Source organism: Gobio gobio (assembly GCF_949357685.1).
Source record: "Gobio gobio genome assembly, chromosome: 13".
Lineage (NCBI taxonomy): Eukaryota > Metazoa > Chordata > Actinopteri > Cypriniformes > Gobionidae > Gobio > Gobio gobio.
In genome coordinates, this window is record NC_137106.1 from 18,733,449 (window position 1) to 18,757,550 (window position 24,102).

At 38.3% G+C, this 24,102-nt stretch overlaps 1 long non-coding RNA gene across 1 annotated transcript; it reads right to left on the reverse strand.

Annotated features, from left to right (window-relative positions):
• Nucleotides 1–15,487: 15,487 nt before the first annotated feature.
• On the reverse strand, nucleotides 15,488–21,294 carry LOC307136399. The gene is made up of 4 exons (XR_013817773.1): nucleotides 20,542–21,294; nucleotides 19,770–19,819; nucleotides 18,238–18,342; nucleotides 15,488–15,669 (listed from the first exon to the last, which is right to left on the reverse strand). It is a non-coding gene; the product is annotated as an uncharacterized lncRNA (long non-coding RNA).
• Nucleotides 21,295–24,102: the final 2,808 nt, after the last annotated feature.

Here is a 24,102-nt window from a genome sequence, read left to right on the forward strand (position 1 = left end):
ACGCTGCCTTGTAATTTGGCTAAAATGAGGCAGCATAATTACGTTTATCAACAAATTCTGAGCATTGGAGAAGTTTTTTTTTTTTTTTTTTAATAAGTCTTAACAGATTTGGAAAAAATAACATACAATAACTTGGACATCTTGATGAAAAAAATGGCCAATTGTCCCTTTAAGTGTCGCATGTATAATGGACAGGACTCCCCTCAGGATCACAGCTGATGGTCATGGGCTAAAGGCATGGTGCTGGCTGCATCTGCGTGTGTGAGTTTTTTTTCTCCTTCCAGACTCAGCTGTCATGTCTATTCACCCCCTAAATCATGACAAGCATGTGAGAGGATCTTTACAGCTATTCTTTCAATGATTAAGCGCTTGTTTTTCTCTTATACGGTCCTACAAGGACTTTAGTTATGATTTTAATATATATATATATATAAAACAAATTTTTTTTGCAAGATTAAATGTGCAGCAACAGTCAAGACCAAGAAAGCGGGTATTTTTAGCTGACTCTAACGCCATCAACTCATAAATCTCCACCTGGAAAAAAGAAATTAATAAAACCTAACTATTTTTCCACCTCTCTTACCTCCTTCCTAAAATTTCCTGTTTGGAATCACATAAAAGTTGGAAAAAGAATCTCCTTTTTTCCATTTAGGTTTGGGGGGGTCAAGGGCAGGTGGTGCAGTGGCACACAGCTGCATCCAAGAGTTGTTTTCCACCTCTGCTTTACTAGAAAAACAGCTCCATTCCATCTCCGTCTCAGATCGGAGATCTGACCTGGATTGATGTACTGCTTACGTATAGACGGAGATCGTTTGGACAAACACAGGACGTGAAATTTGCCATGGTGACTTTAGTTTGATTATAGACTTGATGACATTTTAAGGGCAGGTTCTGTTTTTGCTGAGATGTTTTTATTTTTATTTTTTATCTCTTTTGATCTTTTATTATATGAAAGAAGCAGCGTCAACCAAAACAAAATTTAAAAAAGGACATTTATGATCTCTTGACAAATCATCCTACATTGACCCTCCATTATCTGCTTTTATCTCTGCTTAAGTCCAGCTCATCTCAGGGTATTGTCATTCTCAAGTGTTTAAGATACTCTTCCCAACCCAAATGTACAAAGCAGATGTGAGCGCCATAAGCTCCAGATTCTCTCCCTTCCATCTCTGTGCCTGATGTCTTCTGGATGAGTTAGGTATTAAATATGAGAATGTTAACAGCTGGTTGTTCATCCTTACTTGAGTGCATTAACCTCTTTAGCTGCTTTTTGATTCCGGGAGAAGGGACCCTGAAAGCGCCCAGGCTTTGGCAGGGCGACAGGACGCTAAAGTCCAGAGGCAGGAGGATGACAGCGCCGAGGAAGGTAAACACAGGCGAACCCGGAGGAGGTGATCGACTTGGGCAGCGGTCACCTGCTTGCTCGCTTACACAAGAAAAAGCAAAGGTCGGGTTTGTCCAGGCAGAAAAACACTGCACTTTCTTCTGCTTATTTGGCTAGCAGGGTGGCAAAGCCACTTTTGGAAGGGTTCCAGGGACAAACATGGATAAGACACACACATACACACACGCGTGCGGAGGATGGGTGATATCATGCCTGCTGTGGCCGGCCGAATCAGGGCTCCGCTGGAGCACTGATGGGTAATGAGGAAGAAAGAGCACATCTGCACAGGGATGCCGTGCCCTTGGAGCTTTTAGTGTATTACCACACCATAAAGACACTGCGCATGTACAACTCTCGCATGAGAATGACAGATGATAATTATGGTTATGGACTGTACATTTGTGATATGCTTCATTTATGATGGAATATCTAGTTTGGCTTTTCTGTTGACCATGAAAAACGCTGGAATCATCGAATTTGCATAGGTTATTCTGACACAGATTAAAAGGGAAGGGTCTGCCAAAAATACAATTCAGATATTATTCATTCATGTCATACAAACCTGTACACTTCTACAAAACTAGAAATGTTCTTTCCATTCAACAACGACACTATAAATTGGTCAATATGCGCTATATGTTCCAAGTCTTCTGAAGTCTGTTATTGAAATTTAAAGGGGTAGTTCGGCCAAAAAATGGAAATTCTGTCATCTAACCTTTATGTCACTTTCCTTTATCTTTGAAATACGAATTAAGATATTTTTAATGAAATCTGATTTCTGTCCCTCCATTGAACATACACACAATTAAAACTTTGATGCTTCAAAACGTTCCATATGAGACGAGCGGTTAAATCACAATATGTGATGAACAGATTTAATTTAGGCTTTTATTCTTGGACTTTCAATGGAGTGGGCAGAAATCACGAGATTTTATTTAAAATGTCTTTGTGTTTGAAAGATGAACGGAAGTCTTATGGGCTTGGAAGGACATGAGGTTAAGTATTCGATGACAGAATGACAAAAGCCAAATAAGCATCTAATTGAGTCAGGGTTTCGCAAAGGGGCAGATTACTATTCAATTTCCATCTTTTCCTCACACAAAACTATTGTATGGCTTCAGAAGACTATACCGCATGAGTCATATGGCCCGTTTTGATGATAGATTTTATGGTGTTTTCTTTCATCTTTTTAGATCTTGACGGATATAGTCACTATAAACTATTGTTGTATGGAAAGATTTGCATAAAGATAAAAAAAAAAAAAATAGCAGCATGTGGGTGAACAGGGTAACATTACAAGACTTTTCAGTTTTAAGTGAACTCTTCCTCCATGCCATGCCCAGGACTAAGTCGCACCCTCACTGTTGTTTCTTTATTTGTTAAAGACAAAGCTAAACTGCGTCCTGGAAATAGGTTTTATATGATAGATCCCATCAACATTACAATTACTCATGCTCCAGGCTGAATAAATAAAGACAAATATGCAAACCATAGTGGTTCACACAGACGTCACGCTCCTAATGCCACTGAGGAAAAAGGATCTTTTGAATCACCACAGAACAACTCAGCAAAAACACCTGCCAGTCTCAATGTCCTCGGTTTCAAGACCAGGGTTAAAAAGCATGGTCTCTTTGAACTTGTTCCTCCTGAGTAAATATTGTCTTATCAACGTGTCCCTAATGGACTATCCCCTGTCTTCCAGCGAGGTAGTTGTAAAGAAAACAGGGCTTGAACAAAAAGCTCCTTTGTATTAATTTTTCTTTATCTATTGTCTCTATATTGCAGACATTATCATTTGTGGTTAAGGTCTCCCTATTGAATATGACTTGGCAGGTGGTCATGTTTGCCAACATAAGAAAGGTGAGCTTCTGTCTTAAGTGTGTCAACAACCTGAGAATTTTATGAGAACAGACAGGGGGAGGGGGACAGAGAGAAAGAGAGTTATACAGATCAGTAATGTGCAGCTCTGTTTTGTTTGAATCTATTATGAAGAACATGCGTTACATTTCTGAATTACTCGTATTTTGCATTTTTAGTGCTTAAAGTCAAAAGTATCTAGGTTATGTAACTGAGAATGTAACAGAAAAAAGTCTGGTTAACACTTACCTTTTTGTCTACAACTTTGGCATGAATAGTTTGTATAAATATAAATAGTTTATTTCATATTTATGAATCAAACTCACTGTGGTGTAACCAACATGCAGGAAGTCATTTTGCTGTCATGTGACTGAAGAAATCAAACAGGAAATGATCTCACAGAGAGGACCCCTGTAGACTCTCATGACTATGTGTCAAGGTCAGTAAGTTAAAATACATATTCTGACCTTTACATGACAAGGAAAGATCAAATGCAGTAACCCTAATTAAACTTCATGATGAAATTCATCAGTTTAAGTGTAACATTTGATCACTTTTTCATTTTTTAAGACTGTATGAAAAAGAAAACAAAAACAAGTATAAATGGCATTCATAATAACTTGGCACTTGCATTGTGAACTAGATTTTTAAATGATTTCTCCTTTCATCATCTCGGACATCTTTATTTGTCATTGACCCTCACACGTAGAGGGACATAGCGGTATTCTCTTTAAAACATCACTTTCCCTGTCACTGTACAGACAATGGGCACAAGCTCACAGGGTCGAATCACAACAGGGCCGTTTCACACGGCAACCCAGAGAGAAATTAATTAGTGAAGAGACGTTTACATGACACAATGCCCGCGTGTGACATCCTCGCCACCTTCAACTGAAGCCAGCGGAGCCCGTAGAGACCCCGTCGGTGCTCCCGCTCTCTCTCCCCCTGCCTCACTGAGAGACACAGCAAACTCGGCCCTTTTCTTTCCACTTTTGCTTTTTATCACAGAAAAGAAAGCACTTTTACAAAAGTGGTCCACAAAGGAAAAAATAATATTTGGCCAGGAAAACCACATGAATGCAGCTGTCTCGACCCAACTGGCTTTTGATCAATGCGGCCCTCCGCATCAAGTTTGTCTGCTGGAGACAAGAACGCCTCCAAATTGTTTTCCCCCCTCAATGGCTGGAATTAATACAGCAATGTAAAGAGCTTACGATAAGTGTCTATCTGCCTCCAGCACTTGCACACAGAGGAAGGCTCGCACGCTTCGCCTTAATATGCGTTAATTCATTTGGTCACAGACTGAAATGTGTGAAACGTTGATCCTATGAAGAGGGAAATTACAAAAAGAAAACATTACTAACGAAAGCACAATGAAGAACCGTACGACTGAAGTCAAGGGTGGGTTTGCCTGAATGCGGCAACATTTCTAAGTGGATGTAATTCCATGGTGATTATAATAAGCGGGTTAAGATAAACCCGGAGGACACTAACATAATGCACATGCGTCTATTTGTCATGTTTTTCCTTGTATTCATTGTATTCACAAACTTCAGCAGCACTCTCTTACTTATCAAAAGAATGGCCAAATACGTATTATCCTCGTGATAATTCGCAGAAAAAAAAGAAAAAGAAAAAAAAAACGCAAGAATGATGGACGGAGAAAAAATAATATGTCTTTGACATTTTTGTCCCAGAACATCCTCCGCCAATGACCTTCTGTACAAGACACGGTGAAAAGAAATGCTTCTCAAAAGATGAGCTGGCCGTGGAGGAAGAGGAGAGAGGAGGAAACAGAGACTTTTTCACCTCTTGCATGTCGCTGGTTTCCTCATTGGAGAGGCCGGCTCCTCACCAGCTGTCATCCTGTAGGAGAGCAGAGAGTCCGGAACACCTCCTTCATAGCTCAGCAGACTCTGCAAGATAAGACACACACACACACACACACACACACACACACACACACACACACACACACACACACACACACACACACACACACACACACACACACACGTTTGTTTCACCATAAGGACATTGCATAGACTTCCATTGATTTTATATCATGTTAATGATATTTTCTATGGCCTAGCCCAACCCCTACCTATAAACACAACACTCAGATATACAGATATATATGCAAAACACTAGATTTAAATAAAAAACATGTTTTGGTTGGTTTGGGGACATTCCATAGGCGTAATGATTTTTATCCCCCTAAACCTACACCTAACATAAAACTTTCACCATTTTTTCATTTTTAAAAAACATTATTATGATTTATACGCTGATTTCCTTATGGTGACCAAAATATTTCTCCACAAGGACAAGGATTTCTGATATTGTCATTACATTTTGTCCCCATAAAGTATAGGGTTTACCAGGACACACACACACACACACACACACACACACACACACACACACACACTCACACACACACACCCATTAGAGTATCTGATGGGTGAAAAGGAAAAACATACTATTTTCAATATGATGATAATAAAAATGTTTTTTTGAGCACCAAATCAGCATATTAGAATGATTTCTGAAGGATGATGTGACACTGAAGACCAGAGTATTGGCTGCTGAAAATTAAATAATAATTATAATAGTAATAATAATAATACAATATAAAATATATTAAAATAGACAATAGTATTTTTTTTAGAAAACAGGATTTTTGAACAAATCAATGTTGTCTTATAGTGAGCATAAGAGACTTCTTTCAAAAACATAAAAAATATTTCCGACCCCAAACTTTTGAATTGTATGTATGTATGTATGTATGTATGTATGTATATATATTCAATGCCATGTTTCCTGGTTGTCATGTGATTCCATTGTGCCCTCATGTGATCATGTCATGTGCTTCCTTAGTCTCTTGTGTCATGTTGTCATTGGTTCATTGTCTTGATTGTTCACAAGTGTGTCTTGTTTAGTCAATAGTCTTGTGTATTTAAGCCCTCATGTTTGCCATGTTCCCTTGTCTAGCTTTGTTTGTGTATAATATGCTGAAGTCATTTTTTTTAAGCCAATACATTTATTTTATTTCCATATTCTGTATGTAATATGTTTCAATTGTTGGCTAATGGTAATTATAAGGATGCCACTAACCTGGCAAAGGTGGTACCTTGTAAACACAAAATTGTTTCCAGATTGACAAGGAAGCTCAACTTTTTACAATCCAATTGACTCCTGCCCTTGCTGTACTTTTACTCTAAAACACAAACATTACTGAAGTAAAAAGTCATTTAAGCAACAATTGGTGGACTTTGGTACTTTACAGAATTAGTAAACGAAAAAAATTAACTCAAATGATAACTCATTAATAAGTATAAAATGTTTGTGACAGTGTATCTGCTACTGATAATAAAGGACAGAAAGGCCCCTCAAGAAAACCCACGAAGACAGCAGGCTTTCAAAAACTGGCCAGGAATGGTTTAATAATGTGTTTTGTGATTCCAGGGTTAAGGTCTCAATCTACCTCAGACAAACTTGATCACCACACACACACACACACATTTTAGAATATGAAATAACTGCCTGACAAACCTAAAAAATAATAAATTAAAAAACCACACACACACACACACACCAAAAATAATTAAAAAAAAGCTACTTTTTGTAATTTTGTCTGCTATCACGCTGGTTCCATTGACAAAAAAATATTGTTCATCACGATCATTTACTCAAATGAGCACAACTTTTAAAGGCCTAAATACTATTGTCATAAGTAAAAGGTTAAACATAAAATATAAAATATAACAAACTACACCAGGGTTACATGACTTCAACATCACCATCACTAAGTTTTAGGGGTGTAACGGTACACAAAACTGACGGTTCGGTACGTACATCGGTTTTGAAGTCACGGTTCGGTACAGCAGTTTTAGAAAATTGCTTTTTATTTATTTTTATTAAACAATGGTTTACTGAAAAAGAAAAAAAGTGTCTGTCCTTGAATTAATTAAATTATAACAAAAAGTTTATTGAAGATATTTCTGTAAATTATATAGGGAGCCCTTACTTGCACATTAATATTAAAGGTTAACAACAGAGCCCAAACTATTAGCCTAAATTCAGTTGCTATTTATTTTTAGGTATAATAATTAACACTCAAATAACACATTGTATTCAAACATGTACACTTCACATAAGGCAGTTTTTGCATTAACTTCTAAATCTAATTATAAAATAGTTTTTTCTCCAATTCGTTGTTGAAATATAATCATTTATAGCCTACACAGTGTATGTCATTTTCATGACAGGTTTATTTAACATGCATGAAATAATCAAGACATCCCTAACAGGTTAAGTAGAATATAATGAATATATAGGCTAATATAGAGCATATATTTAGTGAAAGAGTTTATTTCTCTTTATAAAATTCTGTGGACACTGAATGACTGCCTGAGGTAACTTAAATGTGATGCTACATGACATTGTTTAGTTTACAAGCAGTTATATCGACGTCTTTCCGCCGTTGAAACACTGATTTAGCAATTACACCATATGAGACATGACAGTACGTTGTAATGTATCCTCAGCATGCCTTCAGATGGTCATTCATGTTTATTCTTTACGAAGAGATGAGCGATTGCCTTCACAGATGATGTTCGCCTCACAGATGATGTTCACGCGTGTGCATGTGCGTGCGGCCGTTTGAATTTGTGATCAGTGATCAGTCACGCCGCATAAAGCGTCCAAACGGCATTTATCGTTTGAATTTCGCGATAAAATGGACTGAATACTTAATATGTTCGTGTGGGAACTTGGATTGAAGTGTGTTCCGTGCTAAAAACCGAAAGCCCTGTACCGAAGCGGTTAGGTACGAATAGGCCTACGTGTACCGTTACACCCCTACTAAGTTTCCGTAAACTCTTTAATTTTTTAACTGGAGTTGGAGAGTATGGAAGTGCGTGAGTATAAACACAATGAAGCTATAAAGGCAGACTAATGAGTAGATGAGATTACCTGTCCGATGTGAGGATGTTAAATGCCCCCTTGACATCCTCTGTAGTCCCATTTAGCCGCTTGTTAGCAACCACCTTTTTCAAGACAAGTAAAAGATTAAAAGGGGTGTATTTTGTCCTAGAAAAAATATCTTGAGCTTGTGTTGATCACAGATCATATTTCAGGCATTTCAAAAAACCCATTGACTTGGAACCGGAGGTGCTAAAATGCTAACTTGTCATTTCTCTGTTTTGTCCTACCAATATATAAACCCTTGCAGCACTCTATAATGTCAATAGCATAATTTGGGGGCGCTACCCTGCAAATATGTTGATATATTGTGGTTAATTGTGATTAATTCAATTTATTAATCATATCATTCATATAATAACTAATTACATTTTTAACTGACAGCCCTGATCATTTTCTTTCTTTAAACATTTTAGAATATGAAATAACTGCCTGACAAACCTAAAAAAGAAAACGCACCATAATTTGGGTCCAGTAAATTCAAACTGACTTAGCCTGCGTGTGACTGTGAACTGTCTGGGTGTTCCCTCTCTCAAGAGATAGGCCGACAGAGATGAAAAAGAGACTGAATTAAAAAAAAAAGAAATAAAGAGAGAGAGAGAGAGAGTAGCTGCACTAATCTGCGCAAAATGCTCTTGAGAATGTGGAGCTCGAGGGAAGAAGTCTCGAAACACACGCTGAGACATATGGCAGCCATCATCTTGATTAAACTCTGGCAGCACTTGCCGTAGGATTACAGAGAAACCCTCACAAGACAACTTAATGGAGTGAGAGACATGCATCAGGATCACTCACCCTTCTCCTGTGAAAATGTGTCACTGCTGTTTAGCATGGAATAATTTAATAATGGGGCTGTTGAAGGGAACATATTTACTAGTAATGTAATGTGAAGTCCATCAATTTTCAGCAGTCATTAATCCAGTTTTCAGCGTTTCATGATTCTTCAGAAATCATTCTAAGTCCATGATGTTGTGCTCAGGAAACCTTTATTATTATTATTATTATTATTATTATTATTATTATTATTATTATTATTATTATTATTAGAGTTGACATCATGAACTCATGATGAACAAGCTGCTTAATGCACTGCGATACAGTGTCTTTTTTCAGGTTTCTTTGATGAAAAGAAAGAATAGCGTTTATTTTAAATGGAAGAATTTTGTAATATTATAAAAGTCTTTTCTGTCATTTTTGAGTCCTAGTCCGTAGTATAGCTTAGCATATTTCAAATATTTTTATGGTGCATGATTGTGTTACCTAATATATGGAAGCCTGTTTCCGCCACAGAATAAAAAAATCAAAAAGGTAATTGCGACTTTTTCTCTCACAATTCTGACTTTTTTCTTGCAATTGCGAGTTTATATCTTGCAATTTTTACTTTATAACCCTGACTTTTCGGAGAATTGCGAAATATAAACTTTATATCTCACAATTCTGAGAAAAGAAGTCAGAATTGCGAGATAGAAAATCACTATTGTGAGAAAAAAAGTCTGAATTAGTCAGGGCATTCCCACATTTCCAAAGTCATGGGTTTGATTCCCAGAGAACGCATGAAGAGATATCTACATTAAATACAATGTAGGCTAAGTCGTTTCAGGTAGAAGCATTGACTTACAATGGAAGTCAATGGGATAAATTCACAACAACTGCCGTATAGACTTGCATTGCTCCCACAGACACTGATGAACTGTGTTCATGAAATGCAATATTTGCAATATACAGTGGGGAGAACAAGTATTTGATACACTGCCGATTTGCAAGTTTGCCCACTTACAAAGCATGTAGAGGTCTGTAATTTTTATCATAGGTACTCTTCAAAAATCCAGAAAATCACATTGTATGATTTGTAAGTAATTAATTTGCATTTTGTTGCATGACATAAGTATTTGATACATCAGAAAAGCAGAACTTATTATTTGGTACAGAAACCTTTGTTTGCAATTACAGAGATCATACGTTTCCTGTAGTTCTTGACCAGGTTTGCACACACTGCAGCAGGGATTTTGGCCCACTTCTCCATACAGACTATCTCCAGATCCTTCAGGTTTTGGGGCTGTCGCTGGGCAATACGGACTTTCAGCTCCCTCCAAAGATTTTCTATTGGGTTCAGGTCTGGAGACTGGCTAGGCCACTCCAGGACCTTGAGATGCTTCTTACGGAGCCACTCCTTAGTTGCCCTGGCTGTGTGTTTCGGGTCGTTGTCATGCTGGAAGACCCAGCCACGGTCCATCTGCAATGCTCTTACTGAGGGAAGGAGATTGTTGGCCAAGATCTCGCGATACATGGCCCCATCCATCCTCCCCTCAATACGGTGCAGTCGTCCTGTCCCCTTTGCAGAAATGCATCCCCAAAGAATGATGTTCTACCTCCATGCTTCATGGTTGGGATGGTGTTCTTGGGGTTGTACTCATCTTTCTTCTTCCTCCAAACACGGCGAGTGGAGTTTAGACCAAAAAGCTCTATTTTTGTCTCATGTAGACCACATGACCTTCTCCCATTCCTCCTCTGGATCATCCAGATGGTCATTGGCAAACTTCAGACGGGCCTGGACATGCGCTGGCTTGAGCAGGGGGACCTTGCATGTGCTGCAAGATTTTAATCCATGACGGCGTAATGTGTTACTAATGGTTTTCTTTGAGACTGCGGTCCAGCTCTCTTCAGGTCATTGACCAGGTCCTGCCGTGTAGTTCTGGGCTGATTCCTCACCTTCCTAATGATCATTGATACCCCTTCGAGGTGAGATCTTGCATGGTGCCCCAGACCGAGGGAGATTGACCGTCATCTTGAACTTCCATTTTCTAATAATTGCGCCAACAGTTGTTGCCTTCTCACCAAGCTGCTGGCCTATTATCCTGTAGCCCATCCCAGCCTTGTGCAGGTCTACAATTTTATCCCTGATGTCCTTACACAGCTCTCTGGTCTTGGCCATTGTGGAGAGGTTGTAGTCTGTTTTGATTGAGTGTGTGGACGTCTTTTATACAGGTAACAAGTTCAAACAGGTTCAGTTAATACAGGTAATGAGTGTAGAACAGGAGGGCTTCTTAAAGAAAAACTAACTGGTCTGTGAGAGCCGGAATTCTTACTGGTTGGTAGGTGATCAAATACTTTTGCCATGCAATAAAATGCAAATTGATTATTTAAAAATGATAAATAATCACAATAATGTGATTTTCTGGATTTTTGTTTTAGATTCCATCTCTCACAGTTGAAGTGTACCTTTGATAAAAATTACAGACTTCTACATGCTTTGTAAGTGGGCAAACCTGCAAAATCAGCAGTGTATCAAATACTTGTTCTCCCCACTGTATATATGAAATATTTTTTATAGGTTTCTTTGTCTTGTTTACATATTTATATATGATGCCAAACTGGAAGGCTTTTTTCAATTTCTGTGTAAAATTGGTCTTAGTTAGTAAAGATGATCATTTGTTGTGTCCATCTTGCTGAAGGCAAAAGCAGTCTCCTCTGTGTGAATGTTAAGGAGCAGATGCCCACCTGGCCCACAGAGAAGCCTTTTGGACCAGGAGACACCCATATGTTAGAGGAGATGATTCCTGCCGAGGATCACATACTTTACTGCCACAAATCTTACTGCATAGAGAGAGAGAGAGAGAGAGAGAGAGAGAGAGAGAGAGAGAGAGAGAGAGAGAGAGAGAGAGAGAGAAAGAGATCATAGAGAAAAAAAAAATACATTTATGATAGACTCTGTACTGTATAGTCTGTGAATGCACGTTAGCTTTTAACCAACAGCATGACAATAAGGGAAAGCAACTGAAAACAAACAAATAGGAAGCATCCAAGCGATGGGAAAGTCATTTTGCTAATAGGCTGTTTTACCTACATCTACAGGACACTTGTTTAATCCAATAAGACATTAATAGGTCACAAATTGTTTTTACAGCACAAAAAGGAGTTCTTGACATCTTAAAAAATGCTGCGGTGACGACATTTTCCCCCGAGGCAAGATTTCCCAGGAGAAATTGCTGTAGTCTTCAAAACGTCCCTGTTTGCTCTTGCCTACCATCAGCAATGATCTTAACTTTGACTTACAATTAAAGACATAATGACAGACTTTGTGAAAATAAACATGTAAATAGAGGGACAGAATCCATTTATATCAGCACATTGGCTTGTAGTGTGGCATCAGCTGAGCAGACAAAGCTTAATTCATCTCAACTGGAAATGTAGTCATCTCCGTTTTCTTTGTTTCTTTCTGCCAATGATATTCTGAGCAGCACCCTTACATGTACATAATGCCTTTTTAAACAACACTGGCATAAAACCAGGCCCAGTGGGGAAACTGCTTCTTAGAACACTATTTTAACCTCAAAGAGGATAAATTATGAGATCACGTAGTCAGGATCCAAAATTAAAATTTGGCCATACCTTCCAATAGCAAGGTGGATTAGAAATGTTTACTGGCCATACATATTTCTTAATGCTGGAATACACCAGGGGAGAGCGGGGCACAACCTGACACTTTTTGACTTTCTCAGTTTGTGTAAATCCACTTGGGTATTTTTTCCACATTAATTTAACACGTCTAGTACAAATATGCAGTCTTTTTTTCATTATTACAGTGTATACTTATCTTAATTTACCCTGAAATAATGGAAATGAAATGTGACAACATGCCCCATAGGTGGGGTATGTTTTATGTGAAAGGCAGGTTTGACAGATTAAAATGTGTAGATTAAAAAAATATATATACGAGACAAATAAATATTTTGTCAATAAAATACAGCTATTAACCTTTTCATATAATTTTTTTCTTCTAATAATTAAAAATAAACATTTTTGAGTTTGATAATGAACACACTGCTACACACAGTTATGCAGAATACTGTAGTTCAAAATAATGTGGGAAAATATATTCAGAAAAACGCAGAGCTGAACACACACGGCTCTCACAGAACAGAGGACAAATAGACAAGCCAGAATGCTTTAAATTTCGTGGAATTATAATTTCTGAACATTGACTCTCAGTCTATTCACCTGTTTCTCATGGTTCCTCAATAAAATTCATAAATGTAATTAATGTGAAATATATCGCAGATGTCATAAAACAGCATAGTTCTAAATAGCACATTGTAATGTAGTGTTACAGGGTGCCCCACCTGCAAAGTAGGGATTTAAACATGGCTAGTGTCTTCAGCAAGTTATCTAAGCATTAAAGAAGTATCTAACAGTTTGGAGATTAAAATAACAGCATATTTGTCTCATGTTAAATCAACACTAAAAACTGGGATGCAAAAACATGAGGTTCCAAGCAAGCCGTACCGATACTAAAATGTGACGTGTAAGCACTGCAGATCACTGATTGGTCAGAGAGAATCGTCACTACTGGCGTCATTTGTGAAACGAGGAAAAAAAAGTCTTCGTCTTGCAGTGAAAAATGCAGAAAATCAAGAACACCATTACATCGATATGCTCCATTACGCATGTGTTGTGCATTTGTGTCATGCTTATGATGATGTCACGGCAATAGAGGCGGTACAAGTATAACAATCAGTCTATAATTCCACCCACTTTGAAGCGGTACTAAACTGCAGTGGAATAGCAAACCAAGCCAAAGTAAAGCGCGCCGAGTCATACCGAGCAGTGGAAAAGCGCCATAAATGTTCAGTGATATCTTCCAAAGATTTAAAAATGTTGGCACATTTATTTCTCTATATACTGTAGTGTTAATATGGCAACTAGTAACTACACCAAGTTTCGTCATGCTAGCATGTATGAAAATGTGTGTTACACGTTAGGTTGTGCCCTGCTCACCCCTACACGACTTATGGTCGAGTTGGATTCAAGAGGGGTTGGAAGGTTGTCGCTTGGTAATGTTTTGTACGATGATCACAGACTCTTCAGGATTTTGTCGAAGGCACACAGTGTTTTAATTTGTCATGTGTCTCCCAGCAACGAGGCACTTTTTCTGTGTGAGTTTGTTGTGTTTGAAAAGACTTGAAAGTCTGTTAGTGTGTGATCCCCAACACTCCGTGTATGATTGCCAGTTTTTCTCTGTAACCATTTACTAAGTTGGCAAATGTATGATGCCCAGTGCTTTAAAATCTGTTCAGATTTTCTGTTCTGTTGTGAAGTCATGGAGTTTATTCCGGCCTTCACTAGCCACTGTAAAAATTATATTAAGTAAAAGAATATGAAATTAATCTTTTTTTTTTTTTTTTACTTTTTTTTGCCCCTATGGGAACTGTTAATAAGTGAAGTTATTAAACGTAATTTCAGGAGGAGTACGCCCATCTAATCTTCCAATTAATACCAAGGTATAAAACCAGCAGCTTACCTCTTCCCATTTTTAGTTCCTGCAGCATCCCTCTTCCTCCCCTGCTCCTCCTTTTGTACAAGTTTGCCTGTTATGGGGGGGGCAATCGGAGCTCGGGTAGAATATCCTCTCCGAGCCACTCTATAGCAGACAGCAAGCCAAATCTGTTTTCCACTTTCACTAAGATTATATGGGCACACAAACTCGTGAAATGTTAATAGACAGATGTTTTATGTAGTAAAAATGTTGTATGTCTTTGATTTGAATTTCTCTACAAGTGAGTAAATAATAATAACAACAATAATGTATTTCTTTTTTAGTATAAATGTGGTATACATTTTTACAAAAATAGGAGAGTTAAAAAAAGTAAATTTGGCCCAATAGAAAAAAAAAACCCAGACTGCAACATTATGTTAATGAATGTGTGATTAAACATGTAAAACATTTTAATTTGGTTACTGCACTTCAGATGCACTTCAGGTAAACAATGGCGCAAACCTTGTCCGCTAAATCAAAGGGTTTGAAGGGTAACATATTAACCCGTCCCTGCATCGGGATCCCCCATTTTTCCATATGAATACACTGTTAGACATTTTATTGTATTTTTGCGGTAACTTACTGGCAGCACTATTGCCAGTAAGTTACTGTAATTGCCCCTTTACAGTAGCTTACCTGTAAATGTGTTTTACAGTATGATGCCCTTACCGTAATTTAATTTTACAGTATGATGCCCTTACCGTAATTTAATTTTACAGTATGATGCCCTTACCGCAATTTAATTTTACAGTATGATGCCCTTACCGCAATTTATTTTTACAGTATAATAATTTTTACAGTAATTTTACTGTAATTTATTTTACTTTTTATTTTACAAAATATGCATATGTTAATATGTTATTACTTTATTTTGAATATTTTACATGAATGCAATAAAATAAATAATACATTTAATAAATTCCAAATAAGAGACTTGAGTCCATGTACATCAGTATATTTTTTTATTCACCGTCACAATCAATTACAAAAAACAGAAAAAAAATAGAGAACTGAATTCATTACAACAAATCAAAGCAGAGATCATGACGATATGGCAACAAAAAGTATGAACAAAATACCCCAGCTGGTCTTGGCTGGCCTCCCTACTGGTAAACTACTAATGGCTGATCTGAAACAAAACAGAGGGACAATGTGTGAGAAATGGTTTATCTCATCTAAATTTGTTCATGGACAGATGAGGTAACAACTTGTGCAACAGCAGTTATTCATAGTTATACTTGTTATATTATTATTATTCATAGTTATACTTATATTATATATCTCTATCCCGAGGACAAGCGTGCGCGCTCTGGAGATTATCATGTGAAACGCAACAATACCCAATCAGAAAGCAAGCTGCTGACGGAAGACACCTCCCTCCAGCTCACGCTGGAACATGTAAAGGCCATGTTCACACCATCTCCATTACTTCATCTAAACATTTTCCTTTCCCCCCCCGCAAATTTTCTTTAAAAAGCATTCCATACACTATCAGGGTATATACAGAACTTCTTAAGTTGAATTTAATACCTTTTACTACCTTTTTTAATACCTTCAAAATATTTTTTAATACCAGCGCGACTTCAAGCTGCAACTATAGTAGCGTAAATGAAATATCTTTCCAAATGGAATAACATATTGCATCACAATGTAACGAGGTCATTATAACTTAACATCAGCTGCCCACAGAGATGAGAATAGAAATAAAGACAGAATAGGAAGGAGACATCTTCTTCATAGTTCATGCAGTGTACAGAGCAATTTTCACGGCGCAATATAGATTTTTTTTCTTTTTCGTTTTAAATCATGAAGGCGAGTCAGTGGATATCACACAAAAACGTAATGTGTGTGAGAGTCGGTGAAGTCTCAAACCTGGTCAATTATTCACTACTGAAAGTGAACGTAAAATCTGACAAGCTTTCGGCGCATATTCTCACAGAGACAAGAGATATCTCTTTATTTATATAAATCTGCTTTAACATATGCTGATAACGTATAGCCTATAACTGTCTGAATTTATATTCTTAATATTTCTCTTTTGGCCCATATTGTGAAACAAATTAGAAGAGAAGTATAGGCCCATTTCGTGTTAAACAAGTTTTTTTTTAAATAAAGCTGCTCTTACTTTCTGATAATACTGATATTATTGTAGTGTTCTGACATATTATAGACTGATAATCATTTTAATTATAGGCATATAATTCCTTGTTTAATTGTGCAAAATGTATTTAAATAATGAGGAGTAAGCTAATATATCTATTCTTTTATTATGCAACATGTCGGTTGTGCATTGATGCATTATGAAATTATCACGGGGGCAAATTAAATGTATTATCAATTTAATAATAAAAGTAGGCCTACCCTAATAATAATAATAATCATTTATATACATAAATAGTAAATGCTAAATCTTCACTCATACAGTGAGCAGACAAGTCGCGCTCGCTGATCCGAGCCATGGTGTGAGCATATAAACCGTGAGCTTTGGCTTTACATCGCATGCGATCTACCCGTACAGTGTGAGTAGATACGCTTGCTGAAATCGCACAGTGTATGCCAAGCTTTAAGCAACTTGCATACGGTATTTCGAAACAGCTCTTCAATGCCATAGATTCAAATTGAAAGAGTGGTGTTTAGTTGCAAGGTCTAAACACCACAGCACCTCAGCTCGCAATGTAGTGGTGGTGATAGGGCATAGCGTCTGCTGTCTGACGTCTGTCACGCACCTGATGATGGAGCTGCTAGACTAACGTTAGGCTACTGGCAGTGGTTTGAATCGGGAGAGCAGTCGGGGTTGAGGGCAAAGCAGTGGAGGTTGAGGTCGTTGATGCATCTGTAGCGCAGAACATTGGTATGGGAAGCTGCTCGCTACGTCCGCGCATCCTAGCTTGGTGGCTATTTGATTACATATGCGATTTGACGCCATTCACCCCCACCCAGGTTATATTAATTGTCTTCTTGCAGACGTGGCAATAAGCCTCGCGGCTGTTGCAAACTACTGGCCTAAGCCAGTCTTTAAATCGTGAGTCCTCCAGCCAGAGGTCCGAAAACTTGCATTTCCCCATGCTTTAATTACTGAATGGAAGCGAGCTCGCGTACATGTTTGTCAGCAAGCCAGCCGCGGATCCAGTTCGTTTCAGCGCGCGCGAACGAACACCACCTCACACGATATCGCGCAGGTCCTACTCTAAACATATAAATGAATCCACGCGAATTTTAGAAAAAAAAGGCCAAATTGACAAATTTATCTAAAAAAAATTGGACTCGAAAATGTAATACCTCGTCAGATGACGTTTAGTACTTTTTACTACTTTTTAATGCCCTTAATTTTGGCTAATTTCATTTACTACCTTTTACAACCCCGCGGACACCCTGACTATAAGAGCAATTTCATGATATGATATACTTCATATCACCTGTGGTGTGGTAGGCAAACGTCACCTCCTGCTCAACTGACATCTTATGCTGCCTTCACGTGCTATAGGAATTAGTGAACTAGTTTCCTAGTTAAAAAATTGGACATGAACGCCCTCTCAAGTCAAAATCTGAATGTGATGAGCTCGTAATCACAACTTCAGAAGTGGGAAGTAGGAAATTTCTAGCACATGAAGGCAGCATAAGACGAGGTTGGCTGAAAATTAAAAGATAAAAGTCTCTCAGAAATTGCAAATAATTAAATACTTGCACCTGTACATACTTGCATGATTAGTTTTTAGTTCAGGTTTTAGTTGTAGTCCAGCTTTGTCCGTTTCTCCGTCTATTCCTCAGTCTCTCTGTTTTCTGGTCACTGGTTGGATATGATCTGCATATAAAATAATGTATACATATTTTGGTAACACTTTACAATAAGGTTGTATTAGTTAACATTAGTTAAAGGGTTAGTTCACCCAAAAATGAAAATTCTGTCATTAATTACTCACCCTCATGTCGTTGGACACCCGTAAGACCTCCGTTCATATTCGGAACACAAATGAAGATATTTTAGTTGAAAGCTGATGCTGAGAAAGGCTTCAGATAGGCCCCCATTGGCATTCAGTACATTGACACTTCCAAGATCCATGAAAGGCACTTAAAACGTCGTTACAAAGTCTATCTCACCACAGTGGCTCTACAATAATTTTACGATGTGACGACAATAGTTTTTGTGCGCAAAAAAAAATCTAAATAACACCTTTATCCAACTTGTTCTCGACTTCCGTGTGTGCCTCCACGACGCATGCGCGAGAATATGACGTAGATCCGGCGTTCGGACACATGACCCAGAAGCGATTTGTTTACGAGCAGAGGAAGACGCACGTGTCTAAGCTGTTGAATTCTACATTGATCGTGCTTTAGGTCTCGGCGTAGTGCTCAAAATGGGGTTAAAGTGTGCATTTCATGGATTCCCGAACGCCGGATCTGCGTCATATTCTCGCGCATGCGTCGTGGAGGCACACACGGAAGTCGAGAACAAGTTGGATAAAGGTGTTATTTAGATTTTTTTTTGCGCACAAAAACTATTGTCGTCATATCGTAAAATGATTGTAGAGTCACTGTGGTGAGATGGACTTTGTAACGACGTTTTTAGTGCCTTTTATGGGTCTTGTGAGTGTAAATGTACTGAATGCCAATGGAGGCCTATCTGAAGCCTTTCTCAGCATCAGCTTTACACTAAAATATCTTCATTTGTGTCTGAAGATGAACGGAGGTCTTACGGGTGTCCAACGACATGAGGGTGAGTAATTAATGACAGAATTTTCATTTTTGGGTGAACTAACCCTTTAATGCATTAGTTAACATGAACTAACCATGAACAACACCTCTGTTCAGCATTAGTTAATCTTTTTTAACGTTAGTTCATAAAAATCCAGCTGTTCATATTAGTTCACAGTGCATTAACTAATGTTAGCAAGATTTCAATAATGCATTAGTAAATGTTGAAATTAACATTAACAAAGATAAATAAATGCTTTATAAGTGCAGTTCATTATTAGTTAATTTTAACTAATGTAGTTAACTAATGAACCGTATTGTAAAGTGTTACACAAATTTTTAAGTGCATACAATGAATCATTTTTAATTACTTTGTCATGTTATGCAGTGACATATCCCACATGAGACTAAACAGTCACAACAAGATAACAAATAGATGCCAAGTAGGAAATGCAGGCAACAAGTATTTTTGAAATAATAAAATGTTATGCATTAAAAGACGTTAATCACATAATGTTAGTCAAAATATATACTTACAAAGCCAAAGATGCTCAGTGCTGTGGCTCTTTCTGGGGTGTTGTTAGCTCCTGTTGACACAAGAGAGAAAAAGAAGAAATTTTCATTAATGTTTATTGACTATAATGGTGCCTAAATGTTATGCACATGATAATTCACAGATATAGGATGACTGCTAGATTGACCACTTACACAATCAAATGACTATCAACACTGAAAAAAGAGAGAAGACAATAATAGAGCCTTCAGTGGCATGTAAAAATGAATTCATATGAAATAATATAATAAATAAGAAGCATCAATGAACATACTTGAACTAATTATTATTATACTTGAATATATATTAATCCTCTGGTGTATACACTGGCGTAAATGTTCTATTTTCGAGAGAGAGAGAGAGAGAGAGAGAGAGAGAGAGAGAGAGAGAGAGAGAGAGAGAGCCTTTGACACCGCTAACGTTACTTCAAATGGCGTCACACACATTTAACTGTCAACGAAAATATGTAACTATAACTGGCCGTGAAAAGACGGAAACCATTGTTCGCGTAAATACAACATTTGGTACATAATGTACAATGCAGGTAACAGTTAGTCAATTGTATGCAAATTTAATGGGTTATGAAAGCGGTTCTTGAGGAAAATGAACAGTTCCCCGAGACTGTCATATAGTAATAGCAATTCGATATTATTATTTACTTTCTTCATATATGTAGCTATATTTAATGAATATTGGTTTACGTTTTAAAAGTATCAAAGACATTTGTGACAAATTTGTCAAATAAAAACTTCTTACCTCAGGAAAGCTCGCAGCTGGTGTCTGGCGATCCGATCCACAGGCAGGGACGTCCGTTATGCGCGCACTCGACACAAACCTCATTTGCGCGGGCTTGGCACGCGAGTAAACAATTTAAATTGTGTGAGGTGTAAGCAAAGTTTATAAATATATTTTTTAAACATTTAAAAATTACATTTATATCACCACACTTGTACTGGTATTACTCTGGCATTAAAATAATAATAAATAAAATAAAATTACGGATCATGAGATATAAAATGCTAACAGTAGGTGTTTGTGTGTGTGTGTAGCCTACCGTTAGCATTTTATATCTCATGATCCGTCATTTTATTTTGCAACGTACAGTTATAGCCGAAAAATAAACAAGTAATGAAACTTCACTTTGCCCTCAGCCTAAACGATTTGCCAGGGAACAAATTATAGATCCATGAGAGCAAATATGGGCCGTTAAATCTCCACAAGACTAATTATAGCTGGAGACGCCACAGAGACATCAGAGCCAGCGGCAGACGTCAGAAGGGCTAGCCGAGGAAAGTCTACTCTCGCCGGGTAAACAGGCGCTGAACGCCGCTGACTCACTGGAGCTCACATCTCCGAAAACACCAGATAAAATGTTAAAATAGGCACTCTTCTTATAAATAAACCACAGATTTGAGCTTTAAACAACTACATTACCGACTAAAAAAGTCTTAAAACTACGTTTTGTCACACATTAACAGTTTTAACACAAAAAGACGTGTAAACACAGCCCATGTCAGTCATTTCTCAACGAGAGGAGCCGCTGGCAGAAGCTCCTCCTACGAGGCGAATTCGAAATACATTTATAACACTAATACTTTACTCTATTTATTCTATACTCTATTTTTTCCTCTTTTTGAAAGTTGTGAAATCACTATTGTGGAGTTTTTCTTTTGCTATTTGAGCAAATGGGCACACAAAAAATATATAATTATTGTATTCTCTCATTCACCGCTATAAAATTTAACCCAACTATGACGACTTCCGCTCTGAGAAACCCGAAAATGTGAAAAGGGTCGGAGAAAATACTAAGTATAAAAATTACTTCTTTGTCTCCCACAAAGAACTAATTTTACATCCTTCCATCCACATGTTTTTATTTAACTTTTAAACATCCAGTGTGTGTGTGTGTTTGTGTGTATTCTTTGTTTACAGTAGCACTACTGCTTTTACGTAAACAGTAAAATACTGCAAATTCCCATATACAGTAAGTTACTGTAAATTTCATTAAAAATACCCACAATGCAGTGCATATTACAGTAGCTAACCGTAAATAATATAAATGGTATTTTACTGGGCTTTTTTGCGGTAAGTAACTGTAAAATTGCGGTAAAGTCTAACAGTGTATGAAAGGCTTATGTCTGCTCCATGACTCTAATTCCCTCTGTCTGTTTGACTGATCCCTAGAGACAAGTTGTTGACCTGTGGTAACATTGTGATACACGGCTACTAAGCCACGTGGCTCCAGCCGTCTTTCCATACTCACTGGATGATGAGAGATGGGGAAGGCAGAGAGAGAGAGAAAGAGAGAGAAGGGAGAAAGAGAGAGACTGGGGATAAAGAGGAAGAGAGTGACATCGTTTTATAAGCAAGTTACCATGAAAAATTTGTTAGCAAAATATTTGCACAGGAGTGCGCTCTGTGCTGGGTAGATAACCTATCTGTGTTTGACTTTAGCTTCCCATGCTCTAAATACTCATCTTCTGCCTGTTTGGCTTATTGATTAGTTTGGCAAGAAACTAGGCCTCCCTAGCAGTGACCAAGGTCAAATGACACACACATTTAACTCACTAATGCTCAAACTTCTGTTCTCACACACACACACAAGCAGCATTTATGCTAACAACACAAAAAATAGCTATTTTAAAGCGACATTATCTGGAGCGTTAACGCATTTCTCAGCACCATCAACTTGATGTCTCCAACTTTGAATCGAATTTCTTTCAAACTATTCAGCCCCACGCGATCTGATGGCCTCTCTTTCTCAAGCCATGCAGACTAATGCGATGTGCAATTAAAAAGGATCGTTTGAATCTTTCTGCCGGCGGTGGCCTCATCTCATCCTACTGTCCCATACCCAGAGTGCACCGAGTGGGGGAAAAAAAAAACGTCAACAACTTCCGACCTCAAACTTCCTTCTGATTGCTCTGGGGCGGTAGCAGAGGGAAGTTGGAGTTGTCGTGTTAGCCCGTACACGCTGTTCACACGATTAGCTGTCTATTCTTTAATTAGTCCTGGTGGAGTATGCGGGCAGAAGGCACTCATTCCTCCCCCTGATCGATGGTATTGAAATCTGAAGGTTATTTCGGGGGCGTTGGGCCTCAGATTGTCGATGTCATTCCCATCACATGTGCATTGCCCCTAAGCCTTGTTCTGGACTGGAAGTGTTAGCGGGCAACAGTGCGAAAAAAAGGTCCTTAATTCTAAGCACTTTGATTAACCTCTGCCAGCAAGGACTTGTCCGAACTGACTTGACGTACCCATGTGACACCCTATTATTAGCCCGTATCGAGCCACAGCATACTCCCAACCCCTCAACTGGCACTCCCTCCCACTAACCACCCCCCAACCTCTAAGTTTGTCCTTATGTAGATGTATACATATCTGCCTACTTGCAGTAGGGGAGCGGGCACATGACCTCCCATTGTGAGGAATACTTGGCACGTGGCCCTGCTCCTCAGTTAGAAGCATTGTTCTGTTGCAGAGGAGAGTGACACTGCTGGAGAAGATACTCGCTGACATTTTCGACTTTTTAACCACCATCAGCCCATTAATCAATGGCCGCATCTGTTTCGCAGGGAACGGGAGCGAGGGAGAAAGATAGAGGGCGAGAGAAAGAAAGGGAAATGGGGAGAGTGAGAGAGAGATGCCCGTGTAAATACACTAGCGCTAATCCGGCCAGACAAATGCATGGAGGAGCAGAGAGAGAGAGAGGGTTTGACTTTGACTTGCGCTGAGAGGGGGCTTGTGTCAGTTCCACCTTTGCTTTATCTCATCAGCTCAGTATTAGCACATTGCATTTGCCACTCAAGTGTTTAGCATATATGTAAATTTTATAGCCCTCGACATGTTTGTCCCTGCTGACAGCCATGGAAATATTTGCCTATGAGTTTGTGTGTCTGTGTGTGTGTGTGTGTTGGACATTCACTTTTTGGGGAAGTGCATCTGAATGATGCTCTGCAAGGTGTGAATGTGCGTGTGCGTGCGTGTGCGTCCGCTCTTGGGTGTTAGTTTCCGTATGCGCTCTGATGATAAGCGAATGAGAGCCCCCTACAATAGAACACTTGAGTATCCGAAGAAAAGGGAATTGTGTTGGACACAAGATGGCGTGAACAAAAATCTGAAGACACCTTCTTTTGCATTGAAAGGAATCTGCATTCATTCAAAGGGTTCTTTCTTCTTTAGGTACAATGGTTTGAAATTTCCTGAGCTAGTAGGCCTCTTCTTTACCCTTCAGTTGTAGAAGCAAGAGTGTTTTGTAGGTGCGAGACACGGGTGACCTTTCTTTGATAGTCGCTGTGATATACGATGGGCCTAAAA